Here is a 7,576-nt window from a genome sequence, read left to right as displayed (position 1 = left end):
GCCAGAAATGTTCAGGAAGTAGGAAATTCTTGGAAAGTATTAAATTCATTTGATCCAAGAGTTACATTCTACTTTTTAATTAGTCCCATTTTTGCATATATATATATGTTCCGTTCTTAAGTCAAGCTATATATGATCCTCAACAGCAAAATTTTGCAATTGTATGGTACATTTGATATAATAGGCTGGAAATCCATTGTTTCTGAAGGAAAATAGTTTCATGATTGACCAATGATCATTTGTGCACCACCGCAAACTTCAGTAATCCGAAGCCCAAAGCATCATAAGCTAGTGGAGTGGCCATCGCACACATTGCTTAACATGGACAGGCACGCCCTGGATAAGTACAGGAAGGGAGACGAGTATGGAAGTCACAGAGGAGGAGGGACTGGCCTTCAGTCAGGTTTCAGGAGCTAGGGAGGTGGTGCCAAATTGGAGGATGGCATTTGCTAAGTTGTGAAGTTGCAGATAATGTTCATTGGTGATTTGGGTTGGCGTTGATCAAGTAGCCAGGATTGGCTACATGGTTGTCAGCAGGGAGAGGGATTGAAGGTTAGCAGAAGTAAGTAACCTCCAAGAGGACCGCAACCTTGTCGCGGTTTGGAGGCTTGTGTGCCTCCTTGACCCAGAGAGCTATGTTTGCTGGAGTCAGGGCTTTATGCTTTGGTTCTTGGTAGGGTCACCCATGCCAAATAGGTCAAAGGGCAGAGGCCAGACTAGGAGTCGTCCACCAGTCCTCCAGGTTTGGGGGTTCAGCTCAGGCCTAACAACCCCAGCTGGTAAAATAAAATTGTTATGGAAACAGCAAAGAAGAATCCTTCTATATCTGAGTGTGGCAGTATTCCTCTACCTGGGACTTGCGAGACTGACAGTAGTGAAAGCCTGAGAGGAAGCTACTGACATGATGAAGGAAGCCCTGAACACCACCAAAGATGGAGGACCTTCACTGCTGCCCTAGGTGCCAGTGGCGTAATGGGCAGTAAGTGAGAAGTTAGGTAACCTCTTAGAGTGGGATTCCCTTCCCTGGCCAAAACCCATCAGGGGAAAGGTTGGGGAGTTGTTGCAAAACCTTTCTATTTTGAAAGGGATAAACATTTCAGTTTACAGGATCTAATTTCCAGGGAGGCAGAAGGAATACTATGTGGGGAAAGAAATAATTTTGTACACATCTGGCACAGAAAATGCAAATAAACTTTATCATCTGCATATTTCAAAAAAACACAAGGAAGTAGGATGCTATATTGGCACCAGAATGTGTGGCAATACTTGCAGGCTGCCCCAGCACATTCCTCGATGTGTTGGTTATTAACACAAACAATGCATTTCACTGTTTGTTTTGATGTACATGTGATAAATAAGTGAATCTGATCAGGAGTTAGGGAGCACAGCCCCTCAAGTCTGCCCTGCCATTCAATATGATCCTTCTGAGGCCCCGACAGCTACGAAGTAAAAAAGATACCCTGTTTTGGAGCACAAAATGGGCGCTGCTCTTGACTTTGGTTGGCTGGTGGCACAATGGGATCAGTGCCGGACTCCGGAGCGAAGGCTTCCGAGTTCGAATCCAAGTCAGGCCACCCTCGAGCACGCTTTCCATCCATGCCGGGTTGAGCATCGAGCTAGCCACTCAGCCTCGTAAAAAAAAAGAAGGGTTGAGTCAGGAATGTTCATATCGTGATCCGGTTAATCTGAAAGGAGACCAATCCTGACACCACGCGCCAGACAAGAATGGCTGACTGTCTGGTGCGACACGCTAAAAAAAACTCTCGACTTTAATGCCAACTCAACAGTAGAAAGGAACTTGCAATATCAGGACACCTTTGTTTAAAGGACCCTTTATTGCAATTTCCTCCTTTTAAGTGATGTCAAATCTGGTTCATCCTTGGGAGCAATTTCCAAATGCCTGAAGGTACCACGTTCATCTGTACAAACAGTAGTACGCAAGTATAAACACCATGGGACCACGCAGCCGTCATACCGCTCAGGAAGGAGATGCATTCTGTCTCCTAGAGATGAACGTACTTTGGCACGAAAAGTGCAAATCAATCCCAGAACAACAGCAAAGGATGCTGGAGGAAACAGGTAGACAAGTATCTATTTCCACAGTAAAACGAGTCCTATATCAACATAACCTGAAAGGCTGCTCAGTTAGGAAGAAGCCACTGCAAAAAAGCCAGATTACAGTTTGCAAGTGCACATGGGGACAAAGATCCTACTTTTTTGGGAAATGTTATAGAACCATAGAACATCACAGCACAGAAACAGGCCTTTTGGCCCTTCTTAGCTGTGCCGAACCATTTTTCTGCCTAGTCCCACTGACCTGCACCTGGACCATATCCCTCCATACACCTCTCATCCATGTACCTGTCCAAGTTTTTCTTAAATGTTAAAAGTGAGCCCGCATTTACCACTTCATCTGGCAGCTCATTCCACACTCCCACCACTCTCCGTGTGAAGAAGCCCCGCTAATGTTCCCTTTAAACTTTTCCCCCTTCACCTTTAACCCATGTCCTCTGGTTTTTTTCTCCCCTTGCCTCAGTGGAAAAAGCCTGCTTGCATTCACTCCATCTATACCCATCATAATTTTATATACCTCTATCAAATCTCCCCTCATTCTTCTACGCTCCAGGGAATAAAGTCCTAACCTATTCAACCTTTCTCTGTAACTGAGTTTCTCAAGTCCCGGCAACATCCTTGTAAACCTTCTCTGCACTCTTTCAACCTTATTAATATCCTTCCTGTAATTTGGTGACTAAAACCGTACACTATAGTCCAGATTCGGCCTCACCAATGCCTTATACAACCTCACCATAACATTCCAACTCTTATACTCAATACTTTGATTTATAAAGGCCAATGTACCAAAAGCTCTCTTTACAACCCTATCTACCTGTGACGCCACTTTTAGAGAATTTCGTATCTGTATTCCCAGAACCCTCTGTTCTACTGCACTCCTCAGTGCCCTACCATTTACCTTGTATGTTCTACCTTGGTTTGTCCTTCCAAAGTGCAATAACTCACACTTGTCTGTATTAAACTCCATCTGCCATTTTTCAGCCCATTTTTCCAGCTGGTCCAAATCCCTCTGCAAGCTTTGAAAACCTTCCTCACTGTCCATTACACCTCCAATCTTTGTATCATCAGAAAATTTGCTGATCCAATTTACCACATTATCATCCAGATCATTGATCTAGATGACAAATAACAATGGACCCAGCACTGATCCCTGTGGCACACCACTAGTCACAGGCCTCCACTTAGAGAAGCAATCCTCCACTACCACTCTCTGGGTTCTTCCATTGAGCCAATGTCTAATCCAATTTACTACCTCTCCATGTATACCTAGCGACTGAATCTTCCTAACTAACTTGTCAAAGGCCTTACTAAAGTCCATGTAGACAACATCCACTGCCTTCCCTTCATCCACTTTCCTGGTAACCTCCTCGAAAAACTCTAATAGATTGGTTAAACATGACCTACCATGCACAAAGCCATGTTGACTATCCCTAATAAGTCCCTGTCTATCCAAACACTTGTAGATCCTATCTCTCAGTACTCCTTCCAATAATTTACCTACTACCAACATCAAACTTACCAGCCTATAGTTTCCCGGATTACTTTTAGAGCCTTCTTAAAATAACAGATCAACATGAGCTATCTTCCAATCCTCCGGCACCTCACCTGTAGATATCAATATTCTAAATATATCTGCCAGGGCCCCTGCAATTTCAACACCAGTCTCCATCAAGGTCCAAAGGAATGCCCTGTCAGGTCCTGGGGATTTGTCTAATCTGATTTGCCTCAAGATAGCAAGCAGCTCCTCCTCCTCAATCTGTATAGGTTCCATGACCTCACTACTTGTTTGCCTTATTTCCATTGACTCCATGCCAGTTTCCTTAGTAAATACAAACGCAAAAAACCCATTTAATATCTCCCCCATTTCTTTTGGTCCTCTGGTCTGATGAAACAAAAATTGAACTGTTTGGCCATAATGACCATCGTTATGTTTGGAGGAAAAAGGGTGAGGCTTGCAAGCCGAAGAACACCATCCCAACCGTGAAGCATGGGGGTGGCAGCATCATGTTGTGGGGGTGCTTTGCTGCACTTCACAAAATAGATGGCATCATGTGGAAGGAAAATTATGTGGATATATTGAAGCAAAATCTCAAGACATCAGCCAGGAAGTTAAAACTCAGTTGCAAATGGGTCTTCCAAATGGACAATGACCCCAAGCATACCTCCAAAGCTGTGGCAAAATTGCTTAAGGACAACAAAGTCAAGGAATTGGAGTGGCCATCACAAAGCCCCAACCTCAATCTGATAGAAAATTTGTGGGCAGAACTGAAAAAGTATGTGCGAGCAAGGAGGCCTACAAACCTGACTCAGTTACACCAGTTCTGTCTGGAGAAATGGAACAAAATTCCAGCAACTTACTGTGAGAAGCTTGTGGAAGGCTACCCAAGTTAAACAATTTAAAGGCAATGCTACCAAATACTAACAAAGTGTATGTAAACTTCTGACCCACTGGGAAATAAAAGCTGAAATAAATCATTATCTCTACTGTTATTCTGACATTTCACTTTCTTAAAATAAAGTAGTGATCCTAACTGACCTACTACAGGGAATGGTTTCTAGGATTAAATGTCAGGAATTGTGAAAAACTGAGTTTAGATGTATTTGGCTAAGGTGCATGTAAACTTCTGACTTCAACTGTATATGTACTTTGATAATAAATTTACTTTGAACATTGAATGAAACAGCAGATTCTATTCCAATGTTATAAGTCTACTGAATGGATCCCAGTGCAATAAGATGGATCTTGACCTCTCAATGTACCTTATTGTGACCTTGCAGCTTAGTGTCTAACTGCAGTACCCTTTCTCCATATCTTTAAAACTTTATTCTGCACTCTGTTATTGTTTTACTTGTGTACTACCATAGTGCTGTAATGAATTGATCTGTCTGGATTGTATACAAGACAAGTTTTTCGCTTGGTGCATGTGACAATAATAATAATATATATCTACATGTATATAGATAAAGATATTGTTAGAGACGCACCCAATCGCTCCAGTTTCCGGGTTTTAGACGCTCCAACTCTCAGGAGTATGGATTGCTGGTGCACCCCTTTAAGGGTTCAGGACCATCTCACTAATAGGAAATCATGTTTTGGACGCCAAGAATTGAGTATTTAAAGAGCAGCTAAACGGAGCCTCAATGCTCAGTCGTAAGCTCAACTAGCATTTATCGCCTAGCATTTTGCTTTGTGCTCAGTTCTTGTTCCAGTTTCATACCGTGTCTCGATCCTTGCCTCGGATACTCCGGCGCTTGGGTCCTAACCGTCCTTCATCAAGGTCTCTTGTCACAATACGATTGAGCCAAAACACGGATTGAGCAGGGTATCGGAGTCTCTCGGCCGGTCACAGCGAGAGGATTTCCAGACAGAACCTCCAGGCACCGTGTACCAGCAGTCGCAAGGAGGAAGCCAGAGTTGCTCAGGTGGGGCTGTCGGTCGTTCTGTGGAGCCAGTACATCTTGCGACCCCAGAGAGATTCACAGGACACCCGGGTTCTTGCTGCAGCTCCCTCAATCAATGCTCACTGGTGTTCAAACTCCAGCCATCCTAGTTCCCTTTGGAGTGCAGAAAGGTGGCCTTCTTGATCTCTCTCTTGAACAGAAAAGTCCTCGCCTGAGCCACCGCACTTTGGAAACGAAGGTCAGAGATCTGGGTGGATGCTGAAGAATTCATGGCCTCAATGAGAAAGGTATTTTATCATCTCATCGGTGCAAACAGAGTCTCGGACAATCTGATGAAGCTACATCAGGGAGGTCTGTCAGCGGCCGATGACGCTATCGAGTTCCAGATTTTGGCCCAAGAGAGTGGTTGGTGTGTGGAAGCCTTGACCTCTCCAACCACTACAAACTCCTGGATGAACTAATGGATGCGATCGCTTTGGGAGAGCCAGCAAGGGGCTTAGAGGTCCTCATCGATCTGTCCATCCACCTTGACAATCGTCCACCAGATTGTAAGAGGGACTACATCACGAGGCCGAAGAGGGCTAGACAGACTGGCCTCAACCCATTGCGGTTCCACCCCCACCCGCCTCCCAATCTCAGACCACGATCAGCTTGTCCCCTGCTCAGGACTCAGCTGACCCCGTGCAGATCGATTACACTAGGCTGTCTGCTGATGAGAGGTTCCGACGTGCAGGTATTGCAGGTAAACAGGTCACCTGCAGGCTAGGTGTCCAAAGCTGCAGCCTCCTAGGGAACTGCTAAGATTGTTTAGTATCAGGACTATGACTGAAGCAGCCACCATTCCCAACCCAATGTTCTCGAGCATCACGCTGAAGGCAGAAATCTCCTGGGGTAATAACAGAAGACAGGTGAAGGCTTTGGTGGACTCTGGGGCACCTGGACTTGGGGACTTCCCGTTGACTCAACATATCACTGCAAGAGTTGAGCCAGCCCATGTCCGCAACTGTCTTGGACAGCCAACCACATGGTGTTCAGCACTCAGAGTCTTTCAAGACCAACGACCACAAGAGGACAGACTTCAGTGTGAGGTTACCCGAAGACTAAAGGATCCAGCCACCAGGTCCCGACTACAGGAAAGACTCCTAAATTGACCCTTGGAGCCTGTCTCCAGTAGTGTAAGGACCATCAGTAACACATTATTGCTGTTGCCTGAAAATATGAAGGAATCTAGAGATTCCTTCATATCCTCAGACATCGAGCTAGAGATACAGAGGGACACAACATGGAAACAGGGCCCTCTGTTTACTGAGTCCATGCCAGCCAGTGACCACCTACTAATATTAATCCTACAATTAGTCCTTTTACTTCCATTCTTCCCACATTCTCATCATTGCCTCTTAAATTCTCCCATTCGCTTACGTATTATTTTGGTATTGTGAGCAGTTTTGTGTCTCTTATCTAAGAAGGGATGCACTGGTATTGGGTCCAGAGGAGGTTCACAAGAATGATCCCAGGAATGTAAGGGTTAATGTATGAGGAGCATTTGATGGCTCTGGGCCTGTACTTACTGGAATTTTGTAGAATGGGGAGGGGTTCTCATTGAAACTTATTGAATATTGAAAGGCCTTGATGGCATAGGAGAAGGGTGTTTCCTGTGGGGGGGGGGGGAAGTCTAGGACCAAAGAGCACAATCTCTGAATACAAGGACATCCCTTTAGAAAAGAGATGAGGAGGAGGAGGAGGAGGTTCTATAGCCAGAGAGTTGTGAGCCTGTGGAATTTATTGCCATAGATAACTGTGGAGGCCAAGTCTTTCAGTATACAAATCAGAGATTAATAGGTTCTTCATTAACAAGAGTGTCAAAGGCAGGAGACTGGGATTGACAGGGATAATCAGTTGGCCTATAGGGATAGGAGAAGGCCTTGATAGGCTGAATGGCCTAATTATGTCTTATGGACTTATACTAGTGGCAATTTGCTGTGGCAAATTATCTACCAAACACAGTCCTTGGGTGTGTGAAGAAACTAGAGCACGTGGGGGATAAAACCTACACTGTCTCAGGGAGAACGTGCAAGCTTCCCAAAGACAGTGCCCAAGGTCA

At 44.8% G+C, this 7,576-nt stretch overlaps 1 long non-coding RNA gene across 1 annotated transcript in view; it reads right to left on the bottom strand.

Moving 5' to 3' along the window:
- Positions 1–1,616: 1,616 nt before the first annotated feature.
- Positions 1,617–7,576, bottom strand: part of LOC134349060 (uncharacterized) — an 81,390-nt gene continuing 75,430 nt past the window's right edge. Inside the window, exon 3 of the long non-coding RNA XR_010018575.1 lies at positions 1,617–1,629. This is a non-coding gene — a long non-coding RNA (uncharacterized LOC134349060). The remainder of the gene's footprint in view (positions 1,630–7,576) is intronic.

The sequence above is a fragment of the Mobula hypostoma genome, chromosome 7 (genome assembly GCF_963921235.1).
Source record: "Mobula hypostoma chromosome 7, sMobHyp1.1, whole genome shotgun sequence".
NCBI classification, from domain to species: domain Eukaryota; kingdom Metazoa; phylum Chordata; class Chondrichthyes; order Myliobatiformes; family Myliobatidae; genus Mobula; species Mobula hypostoma.
Note: the sequence above shows the minus strand (reverse complement) of the source record. Positions and strands in the feature narration are given on the sequence as shown.